Genomic DNA, 12070 nt, shown 5'->3' with positions numbered 1-12070 from the left:
TACACAAGCATATAACAACCATGAGGGAGGTGATACACAGTTCTGCTGACTGTGGTACAACCGGCTGCAGTGATGCACCGTAACCATTTCGAAAAAGACTGCAGATTGTTGCACACGGTCTTCACGTTTTGTGAGCACTGAAATGCATTCAGCACGTGTGTTCGGCCTTCAGGAATAACACAAACCATGCACAGAGCAACACTGAATGTAAACAAAACCATGTTTGTTTGCAAGGAAAACTCCACAGGGTAACTTTAATTATCTTTCATAAATTAATCGGGATGATAAAATAATCCTGAATAGTTCTGGTTGTTGATGGTGTTTTCGTTTAAATATATTTTAGCCAGCTTTTTTATTATTACGACAAAGTGGCCCAGGTTTGTCCTAGTTTATGTTGCTGATAAACTCTTCTTTGGCGACAACACAAGCGTGCCAAATTGCCATAAGTCTCCTTATCAGCAATGTTGGCTGAGACACTGATGCTAGGTAAGTTATTTCCCACTGGGCAAATTATACATTATGTGTCCAAGCAGCATATCTAAACATGAAAGCAAAGCAAGGTTATCTCCCAGCCTTCACTCCTTTGATCCAAAATACAGTAACGTCATTAAGTAAGATGTTAATTGTAGTGTCTCCGCAGAATTGTATCATCTAATTTGCTTTGGCTGTTTGGCTGTGCATTACCTCAGGCTACGTATTTGCATAATGAGGATTTGGAGTCGGCAGATTGTATTGTGGAGCCAAGTGCACAGAGGTGAGGCGCGAGCATGGCTTCTTGAAATCAGTTTAGAAAATGGTTTTTCAGGCTTCTAGTAAGAAAAATGCAGTGCTTGCTTGGATTTCAACAAAGTGGAACTCTTAAACCAACACAAAGTGCCTGAAATTACAGTCCTGGTAGACAGGCGAACACAATACTTGTTTTTGTCTTTCAGTGTGAAATCTTCATACAAGTCAAGTCAGGTTATCTTTATACCCCAATATTACTGATTTGGCGCTAACCTTCTGTCCTTAGATCCTCCCTGTGTGAATGAGATCATAGTTCTATATGGCTGCAAAGACATTTCACATCTTACTCAGAGTAACTAAGTAACTAGACTACGTTTGTATACAAGCTGTCTCTATAGGCATTGGCAATGCCTATATTGGCAATTGCTAATAGACCACATTTATTTTAATTTAATGCCAGCAACACGCCTCAAAAAAGTTGAGACAGGGGCAACAAAAGACGTGAAAATTGAGCAAAGCTAAAAAACAAAGCACCTGGTGGAACATCTCTCAACTAATTAGGTTAATTGGCAACAGATCAGTAACACGATTGAGTATAAAAAGAGCATTCCAGAGAGGGAGAGTCTTTCAGCAGTGAAGATGGGGAATCCTTCACCACTCTGAACAATTACGTATGAAAATAGTGCAACAATCAAAGAATAATGTTCCTCAATGTAAAAATGTAAAGAATTTGGGGATTTCATCATCTACAGTTCGTAATATCATTAAAGGATTCAGAGAATCTGGAGAAATCTCAACACAAAGGATAACCCTCGTGTTGTCCTTGGATCAAAATGACCCGCAGCTGTGTTCAACCAAGTTCTATTTTATTTTCATATTTTTTGGGATCATTGGTGACAAGGAGGCTGTGAGGGTTTCTTTAAAGAATGATGACCAATGATCCCAAAAAAATATAAAAATATAGAAATAAAATAGAACTTGGTTGAACACAGCTGCGGGTCATTTTGACCCGAGGACAACACGAGGGATAAGGATGAAAATCAATATTGGATGGCTGTGATCTTTGGGTCTTCTGTGGGCACTGAATTAAAAACGGATGTGATTCTGTCATGGAAAACATAGGCCGGGGTAAGAAACACTTCTGAAAAACATTTTCTATGAACACAGTTCATCGCTGCATCCACAAATTGGTTAAAACTCTACCATGCAAAGAAGAAACCATAAATAAACATGATCCAGAAACACTGCCGCCTTCTCTGGGCCCGGAGCTCATTTAAAATGGACTGAGGCGAAGTGGAAAACTGTCCTGTGGTCTGACAAATCAAAATTTGAGATTCTTTTTGGAAATCATGGACACTGCATCTTCTGGGCTAAAGAGGAGAGGGACCACTAGCTTGTTATCAGCGCTCAGTTGAAAAGCCAGAATCTGTGATGGTACAGGGATGCATTAGTGCACATGGTATGGCACCCTATATCAGGCAAAAATAGGACAGCATTTTTCTGCCAAAGCTCTAGAAACTGGTCTCTTCAGTGCAACACGGGCAAACATGACCCTGTCGCAACATTTTTGAGACGGGTGGCTGGCATCAAATTCAAACTAAACATATATTTTTCACAAAACAACATCATTTTTCAGTTTCAACATTTTATATGTTGTCTTTGGTCTATTTGCAATTAAATATGGGTTTATGTGATTTGCCAATTATTGCATTCTGTTTTTATTTACGTTTTATACAGCATCCCAACTTTTTGGGAAACAAGATTGTAGATGTTTGTCTATGTTACAATAAAACTAGCTAACATATTGAAAAAGGCAGTATATCAGCCATGTGACCAACTCTGAAAAAAAAAAAAAAAAGAAAAAAAAAAAAAAAGCTTAATAACTTTACACAAGATGCTATTTAAAATGGTCAATACGGCATCCCGATTTTTTGGAAATGGGGTTGGAGAAGGTATATAAAATACACTTTTTCAAGACACAATCAGGTTGAATTCTTGCAAACAAACAGTTAAAACTTGATGTCTGATGAAGTGTTAAGTGCAAAAGGGTGCTCAGTGGTTTCAGAGGCAGGCCTTTTCAGGCGGTCAGCACTAATGTAAAGTAGTAGCAGAAAAACTGCTCATTTTTGTATCATTGTTTGGTTTGTCATTTTTTATGTCTACTAGTTTATCATATGAATCTTATTTATTTATCTTGTTTTCCCTGAAGCAAACAGTTATTTAGGTTGGATAAACTCCAAGTTATTTTCTTGATTATGAGTAAAACATTTGGCCTCGAAAATGTCAGGAAATAGAGAAAAAAAATGGGTTTTAAAATGACACAAAATTGAGAAATCCTCACACGTAGGAAGATGGATTCAGGATATGGTTTTATTTTGATTAGAAAATAACTTTAAGATGCTCTACAGTAGAAATGAAAATGAGTTTTAAGTTAATCACACCACAGAAGTATGGGTTGTTAACTATCCATCCAAATTTGAATGAAAAAAAACACTGACAAGTATGTTAAATTCGGCTTTGAAATCATGAAAAAATGTGCAGTCATTCTACACACTTCAATATATATAATTGTTATCCAATCCGGTTTTGTAGATTTATAAATAAGTGAACCCTGTACTCTTTTTACTTATTTTTATTACCATGTTTATAGGTGAAAGAACCTGTTACTATAAATATTATTTACACTTCGATCAAATTGAACACTTGCTGTATTGTTAGTTTCATTCAACTCCACCTACCTGCAGTCTTCTGTTTTAAGTGTGAACTGGTGAATTTCTCTTTGCATCGTACCAGCTGAGTAACAGAATGCTGTCAACCAACTATATACTTTTACTGACTAGTTGTTCATGATAAATATTAGATAAATTAAATAGTTAACAGTATCTTTAGTCACACCGTTAATGAAACTGTACATGTACAGGTGGACCGGTGAGGAATGCAGGACGGAAGAGAATATAAGAGATTCATGTTGTATGTAAAAAAACACAAATATATCTTCCACAATGATCATTTACAGCCAGTAGAGTACAAGATCCCTCCACTGAAACAACTTCTGACATAACAGGTTGTGAAAAGATGTGCACAGCTTCCAGAAGCCCCATGATGCATCACTCTCCATCCAGGACCAGAACCAGTCTGCCTGAACCCGACTCCCTGCAGGATGCTCTGGACATCTACCAGGCAGAACGCGGGCCGCTCCAGAGGAAGGAAAAGGCTGCGTAAGTTTGTTAATAAATATATTTTTTTATTGATTTTGAATGTGTAGAAGTAACATTTTTAAAAACTTTTGATTACATCACACATACAATCATTTGTTTAAAAAAATAAAGTATTAGAGGACTCATTACATTTTGGATTAATGTACCCAAAACAAATATCATTTGCTTTTGATATAAAGGCAAAAAAAAGTAATGATATTCAACTAATAACACCAGGGTGCACGTAGGTTTTTAGTTGACAGAGGTGGAACAAACACAGATGATGTTTGAGAGTTTGAACATTTCTTCCCGTCACTTTTGCTTTTAATAAAAGATCTGTATTAATACATTGCAGAGTGATGGACTCCTTTTCTACTGTTTGAACAGTGCTTTTACAGACACTCAACAAAAATAAGTACTTCCAGTTTTATCCCGAATCTTCCTGAGCCATAAAGTGGGCATTCATCTGCCTTGAACGTTCGGGTGAGAAAAGAACAGCATGGCGATCCAAGACAAGGAACTGTTGGTGTGTCCAGTAATCTCAGAGCAGAGACATGCAGCTCCATGTTCAGGATACCTGCAGAAACAAGAGCACAACTTCACGAGTGAGGAGAACTGCAAAGAGTCACTGGGACCTCCTGACAATAAGGAAATACAATATTCTAGCCGAGGCCGAGGTGTAACTGAACATGTGACACACTGAGAAGCAGAGGGAGAGAGAGAAGCCACAGTTAACTGATGAGTTAGCGGATCTGAAAAACAGCATGTTAAATAAAGTCAAAATAAGACTTGAGGCTTTTTTTTTTATATCAATGTCTTCAACAAAGATATCTGATAATGATATCTACTGATGTAAGACACCTCCCCTTCCCAAAGCAAACTGGAGGATACTGGATTTAATGTCAATTCATTATATCACGTCAATTCAAACTTTAAACCTGCTGAGGTCGAGCCGACAGTCTTTCTCTTCCACTGATGTCCCTCCACCTCCACCTGCTAGAGAGCAGCCTCCTGCACATGTAGTCGGGCTCGTTTATCCCGACCGGTACCTGTTGAAGGGTCTAACTCCACATTTCAGTGCGACAAAGTTTTTAAACTTTGGACATGCTTTCAGCAACTCATTTCACACGTATATCATTTATTGAGACGCAAGTCTTGGAAATTTTTTTACAGCATCTTTAAACAATGATTATGTTTCTGTTGATTGATTAATTGACTTGATTATTCAAACTTTGCTTATTCTTTGTAAATCTTTTAATTCTCAGTTTGTGTAAGATATGTAATCAAAATGTTTTTTTATTCACTTAATATTCACCCTCTTTTTTTTTTACTAAAAAATAATAAAGTTTTTAGTTTGCATTTCGCACAATGTGTTTCAAACAATGTGTAGTTTGTTAAAATTGACTCAGAGTTAGTTGGTAACATTCAAAATACCACAGCAGAATTGTCACTCATCCCATATTTGGGTCGAGGACTTGTTTCCATTCCAGGATTTTTTTCTTGGTTGGACCATTAAAAGAGTAGTAAGGTCAGTGTTGGCATACTGTAATCAACACCACTGAAGACCTAATAGCATGATTTTCAAAGCGTTACATGTGTAGATGATAGGAAATATATAATTATATTTGCTTGCTAACCCTTCTTTTTGCTGGGTTATAGACAGTTTAATCAGTTACATAACCTCATCAGAGAAAATCATGTTGCTTTGGATGTAAAAGTCCCAGCATGTGGCACTCTGGCCTTTCTAAGTCAGTGACAACTCCATTGGCTACGGCATCACTCCTGGTGAGACGACCAGTTGGAAGTCATTCACCTCTGAAAAGCACTGCCCATGTGGTTAAGTCCAATGGTCCCTTCTAAGTGAAATGTTCATTGTAATAGTCCAGAAACAACAGTAGAAAGCCAGTGCCAGCTGTAAGGTGACTGATAGTGGGTAGATTACAGTACTTTGCCTGCTACAGCAGCTTCGTAGCAGGGCAGTTTACCCTGCAGCTCTCTTTCGCTGCCTCAGCTTAACTCCATCCTCTATCTGGGGACAGTCACCTGCAGAGGGGCAGATGGTCTCATTTCTCCCATTGGGACGGCCTCGCTCACGTGCAGCAGCGTTGCAGTACTTTCTTTTGCAACATCTTCCCCAGAAATAATAAAAGTGTCGTTAATACTTGTTTGTAGAATTATTTTTACTAACAATTTTGATGCTATTTGTGTGGGTGCCATCTATATCATTTATCCATTCATAATTAAAATGTTCCAAGACTTGGAGAAATTAGTGCAAATGCTGACCTACTTTGGCAAGCCTGTAAAAAAGTGGCTGTTGGTCAGATCAGCTAATGCAGCGATGCCGTATGTCCTACCAGTTACTGTGCACCAACAATAGAAGCTGCAAGAGCCGCTGTTATACGTTTCTGCTTCTCTGCCTTCAACTTTATCCACCTCCAAGTGTCCGTATGATTCCCAGCAGCAAACAAGCGCTGCGCTCTAATATTTTTTTTATTTGACTTCCTGTCTGCTCTATAGAGTGAAAACGTGTTTTGTTTTGTACAATAAGCTGGTGTGTGCCACTTGTGACCTTATTCGTGAACTAATTGAAAAACAACATAACATTACTATATAACATACAGCGATAGGAACTGCCATGTTTGGGAGAAAATGAAAGTTTCTTATAAATATCAACCCTTATCAGCAGTAACATTGGTGCACAGTCCTGGGGTCAGCTCATGTCATCGTTAACAGTTACGGTGACTGCTGAGATGGCTAGAATGTCTTGTATTTGTGTTTTCCAATGTGTTTAAACACCTATATGGTTTCATCATTATAAGTTATGATTGGGACTTAAAGAAGTGCTATTGCAATACTTCACTAATCAGACTGTAGACTCTACTTTTTTGTTTTAAGTTAAGGAATACAAATACATTAAGCATAAAAACTCCTTTTATCTTTGACTAAATTAATCCTCACTTTATTTGACCCACCAAAATTAAATTTGAATAAGATACGTTTTTTGGGGGGGAAAGCAAACGGATGCACCACCACTTACATGTACAGTAAGCATAGGAAGGGCAGTTCTGGCCAACACACTGCTTAGGGCAATTCTGAGATACTGTTTTTCAGAAATGTCCTAAAAATGACATTTTTCCCTGCATGTTTGGTACTTCCTCAGCAGTCCCGGTTATCCTAGATCCAGGAATGCATATTGGAATGACAAAATCTATGATAACCCAGCTTTTTTTGACAAGTTTGGTAAAAGAAGGAGATGCAACCCTCAAAGACTTTTGAGGTCCAAATAAAGCTTATTTTCATTGACACTCTGTCTTGGCCTTTGTCTTACTCACTTTTACTAATGTGAAATACAAATTATGGTATAAAATATGATCTCGCTGCCCATACACTGGCCAATTTACCTAGCATGGCCAACATCTCAACACCTCATTAATATTGCATGATCTTGTTAGTTTCTTCCACCTCTACTCCCCCCCCCTCCTCCTCCTCCCCTCCCAACCTCAACCAACTGCTGCAGAAACTGGAGGGTAGATGTGAAAGTCAGCTTGCATCTCCTGCTTCTTTCACCAGACGTGCAGACATGGGATAGGCTCAAATCCATCCAAGGATTATCCTCCACTGTCTCCCATCCCAAAAAAAAAAATCATTATATGAAAGTGTCAAAAGAAATGAGATTAGTTCCCACTTCTCTCCTCTGCGCAAGGAAAATACATTTTATGTGTGATTTTCACCCAAATAAGCCGGGGCTACAGATGAGTAGCTTCTTGACAGTTATGAATGAGGACCATACTGCATTAAGGCAATGACAGAGGGAGGAGCAAGTGCAGGTTTCAGAGATTGTTGGGATGAATCATTATCCACCGTGTTGTGGGCCCAACACCCAGTCACTTGACCTGGCGTTACCTTAATCACTTTAGATAGAAGTATTCCTTTAAAACACAATTTAACATTTTCAGTAGCTCTAAATCTGTACTGGTGTCTGTGTGGAGCCTCTGCATCATTACAGCAGGCAGTCAGGGTAGCAGCGTCTCTATACTCGGATAATGAAGACCCCACAGAGGCCACGGTGGAAAGGCTGCAATGGAGTGAGAGTAGAGGAAACACTGGTGGAGTGCTCACCAAAGCAGGTCAATACTTGAAGTGCAATAATAAAAAGAAGCAATGTCAACGTTATTAATTAACATCTGCAGAACAGTTTCAAATGCACAACTTCCACATTTCAGAGAGAAACATCTTTAAGAAATAATGCCTGTCAGATCCATTTAAGGTACCCTTAACATTAGTATAAACGTGTGTGGTGTCCAAGCAATAATCAGTGCCTGACCAATCAGCTGAGATAATTACTAAAAAAAAAAAGCAATCTGAAAACTATAATTTGATTGTTGTCATCAGCATCAGGAACAGAATGACAACAGCTGGCAGGTGATAACGTTGTAGCTTTACATTATTGTGTTCCATAAGCAACTAATTCGTTTTTAACCTCAACATGTTTCTATGAAACCGAGACTCATTTTAAAGCACTACAATGTATATTTATTGTTTTTAAGTCTGCTAAAGAATTAAGAGAAAAGAGCAGCATAGAAAGACAACCAACAATAAACACCAGGCGGGTTAATGACTTTCCAGAATAAACAGATCCGACTTTTACTAACAGTAAAACCTAACGGGACACACAGCTGTGATAGAGCTCCAGACTGAAGTTAGCACTGTTGTGTTATGTGCATAGATGCATGGAGCTGTCTCATTTTGGAGATGTTTGTATCTCCTGCTACTTCAAATAACTCCTACAAACAGCTGGAAATAGCAAACAGAACTCCTGCTCCTGTTAATTGAACATTTTTACGAGTCTCTGAAATCGGACCTGTTACAAACTCTGTCTTTGTCATCGTAAATTAATCATTTTATGGACATTTTAATCTGTAGTAAGCATGTAAGTATGTTAAGCTGCAGAGCAGAATATTGATGCACAACTCAACATAGGAGAGGTGTGTTTTTGTAAATTTGGAAAGGTCTGTGTCCATGCCTCCCGACGCATGAACTGTGTTGTTTGTGCTTTCTGTGACGTCTTTGTAACCAATATTGATGCTGAAATGTGAAACCTGATGTTCAGACTTTGTCCTGTGTAGCAGAGAACGCCTGCTTGAACACACACCTATATTTCTGACATGGGAGGAGCTGTGAGGCTTCATCTTGTTCTGTGTGAGATTTGTGTGGGCAGCTTGAGAGTGTGAGACAAACTGAGACAAATTGTGTGATGCCAAAAGTGTGAAAGCAACCCTGATATATGTGAACAGTAGCTACCTTTTTAAGTGTTATAAGAGGGAATGTGACTGGAGAGATTACTGACTATTTTCAAAGACTTTTGCATCCTTTTGAATTAACTCTGGCCCTGCATTGAATTGGGGTTCCTGAAAAATCCCTTTCCAATTTGTTTTATTTCTGCTGCTATGCTACACTCAAAGCCGTTTTCGTTATAGTGACATTTTACCACAAAAAAATGTAACCCGGTTTATTGTCATTATAGGGATAGATCATATTGATTGTGATGTTTGTCGTGAGTTTGGCAACATTTGCGTTCTTACTTTTGTAAATACAGTCCCTTGTCGATGATGATTGGATAGTTACTCGTGACATATAACCAATCAGTAACTCTGTAGGGGGGACATGGAGCCGACTACAAGCAGTAACCTTTCAGAAAGAGGCGGCTTCATCAAAGCAAACAAAACAGTTTTTTCCTTGTATTTTTTTTATCTGCAACAAGAAGACAAAGAGCTCTTTTGTTTCACTTCATTCATTATATCTGATATTTTCTTCATATCAGATGAGCAGTGTATTTATCCTAGTGGAGGTCATTTTCATTCCACACTGAAGCTGTGGTCATGGTTCACAGTGAGCTCTATTTTAATGACGTAAGCACATGGTGCATATTTAATGGTTAAAGGTTCCAAACCTACTTTTGTGGTTTAAAGGTGGATAATCTGAGCAAAGTATGTTTAAAAAAGGGCGTTCAGAGGGCAGTACTTGGCCTCTATTTTACACCCGCTTTGTGTTGGGTGTAAGATCGAGCCGATCATCTCTATAAGTGAACCTACTGCTGCACTGATCATATCTCGCCACCTTTTGTTGTTGCTCTTTTTCATGGATGTATCAAGCTGTATAGGAAGATGATGTTCCCATTCTGGGTCCCTCCAAAAAATAAGAAATAAATGTCTGAATAAGTAGTAGATGTAGGCACAGATTCAGGTTCAGAGTACATGTACATAATGGCTCCAATTATTAACTAGTGTAAATTGGCTAAAAAGCCAATATTATTAATTTACTTCTACTAATATGGTTATATGTTACAGACCCAGGACTGTACCTTTAGTATGAGACATAAAATGTTTTTGTAAGGTGAGTGTGGATTAATGACTTTGCTCTCCTGGTGTCTGCAGACAGACAGATATTGTACACGAAGAACAAGGAACCTTCTGCCTGAGATGGAAAAAGCAGAGAAGCTGTTTTCATTGGAACAAAGTGTAAAATATGAGGCTGCTTCATGAACTGTTGGTAATTGCTAACATTGGCCTGTACAAACTTTTAAAAAGAACCCTCGGACTGACTAATATCTGACTTTAGCAAATAAATCAGGTTCAAACAATATTTAAAAATTACTTTGAAAGCCCAATAATTCCTTTGTAGCTATCACGTCCTCAGTGAAACGATATGCAGTGAAGGACAGCACACCAAACATGGTACTACCTTTCCCACCAGTGTGTGTTTCAATGTGGGGGGAGAATTCTGAGAACTCTTTGGAGATTACATTCTGTTAATTGCCATCATCCATCAAGCATAACATTCATAAATGGAATAGCCATTGGACATTTAAGATAATGCTCAACTATTATGATGGATCACAGTTTCAGTGCTCGTGTTCAATCTGGTTAATGTCTGAGATATTAATTTAGCTTTAATCACTCTTATTTTGTAGATTTGAAACCACCATTACCTCCCGAGGTTCTCCCAGGTTTTTGTGGTCCACAAGTAATAACACAACAATTTAAAGCACACATAATGTAACTACAAGAACACATTAAGATTTATTTTAGGACATTATGTACCAATAGTTTAAAAAGACATTTTATATAACGATACCAGTTTTATCAAATTGTTCCAATGCAGCTCGGATAGGATATAAAATGCTGTGTACTTCTTAATGCATCTGACAATCTGGTAGTTAATACTCATTTTGATTCCCTCACTTGCACTCATTTGCAAACTTTTCCTGCATGGTGAGAACTTTTACAATTTCATATTTGTTCTTACTTGAAGATCCCCTCAAGACATATTTTAAGACAGTAAATTGCTTCTGATATGTTGCCTCACTGAAAACTCTTGAGTCTGATATGCAAATATTGTTGAAAACTGAAAACTGCTGGACATAAGACGTCTCCTTCACTGACATAAGTCCGTTCTCGGTGGTTGGAGCTTTAGGTTTTCTCATCCCACCGGTGTATAATGGTGCGTATTGGACTGTGACTGGCTACAGACCAGCTATGAAGTCACCGAATTTTGCTTCTAGATGCACATCATTGACTGAAATTTGAAGGTGTTAATTTTGGTTTATTAACAAAAATGTTCTTTAGTTTTGATCAATTTTAAGTTATTTGATTTTTGACTGTTTAAGTCACAAAAAAAACAAAAAAAACATAGTCTAGCTTTCCGCAGGGACACTGGGATACGTTTATAACCTCTGAGCATTTTGAGGCTACAGTTGTTGCCATCTTTGTATAGAGTTACCATGGTTAAAGGTATAGTTATCATCTATAGTGAGGTGAGTGAAAAAGACCCCGTGTCCATGTCCCTTCACTCTGCAGTGATACAACAGAGCTGCGACCACCACAGTATTTGTTCTAGTGTTTGATTTAAATACTAAAGTTATTAAAGCACACACTCGTTTGAGGCATCACAACTCAGATGAGAGTAAATCTGTCATTTACCTCTTAGTGGAATTTTCTTCCTCTGCATCTATCTTGTGATTTTCCATTTGGCTTTTTTGTCATGGGGAACTTGCTGCACAGGGTGTATATATATGTAATGGGGGGGGGGGGGGGGGGGGGGGTCGAAGGTTACACATACACACACACACACACACACACACACTCTCA

Source organism: Embiotoca jacksoni, unplaced genomic scaffold (genome assembly GCF_022577435.1).
Source record: "Embiotoca jacksoni isolate LCO1_2020_lvr unplaced genomic scaffold, fEmbJac1.0.p SCAF_16, whole genome shotgun sequence".
Classification (NCBI taxonomy): domain Eukaryota; kingdom Metazoa; phylum Chordata; class Actinopteri; family Embiotocidae; genus Embiotoca; species Embiotoca jacksoni.
This window is presented reverse-complemented; position numbering follows the sequence as displayed.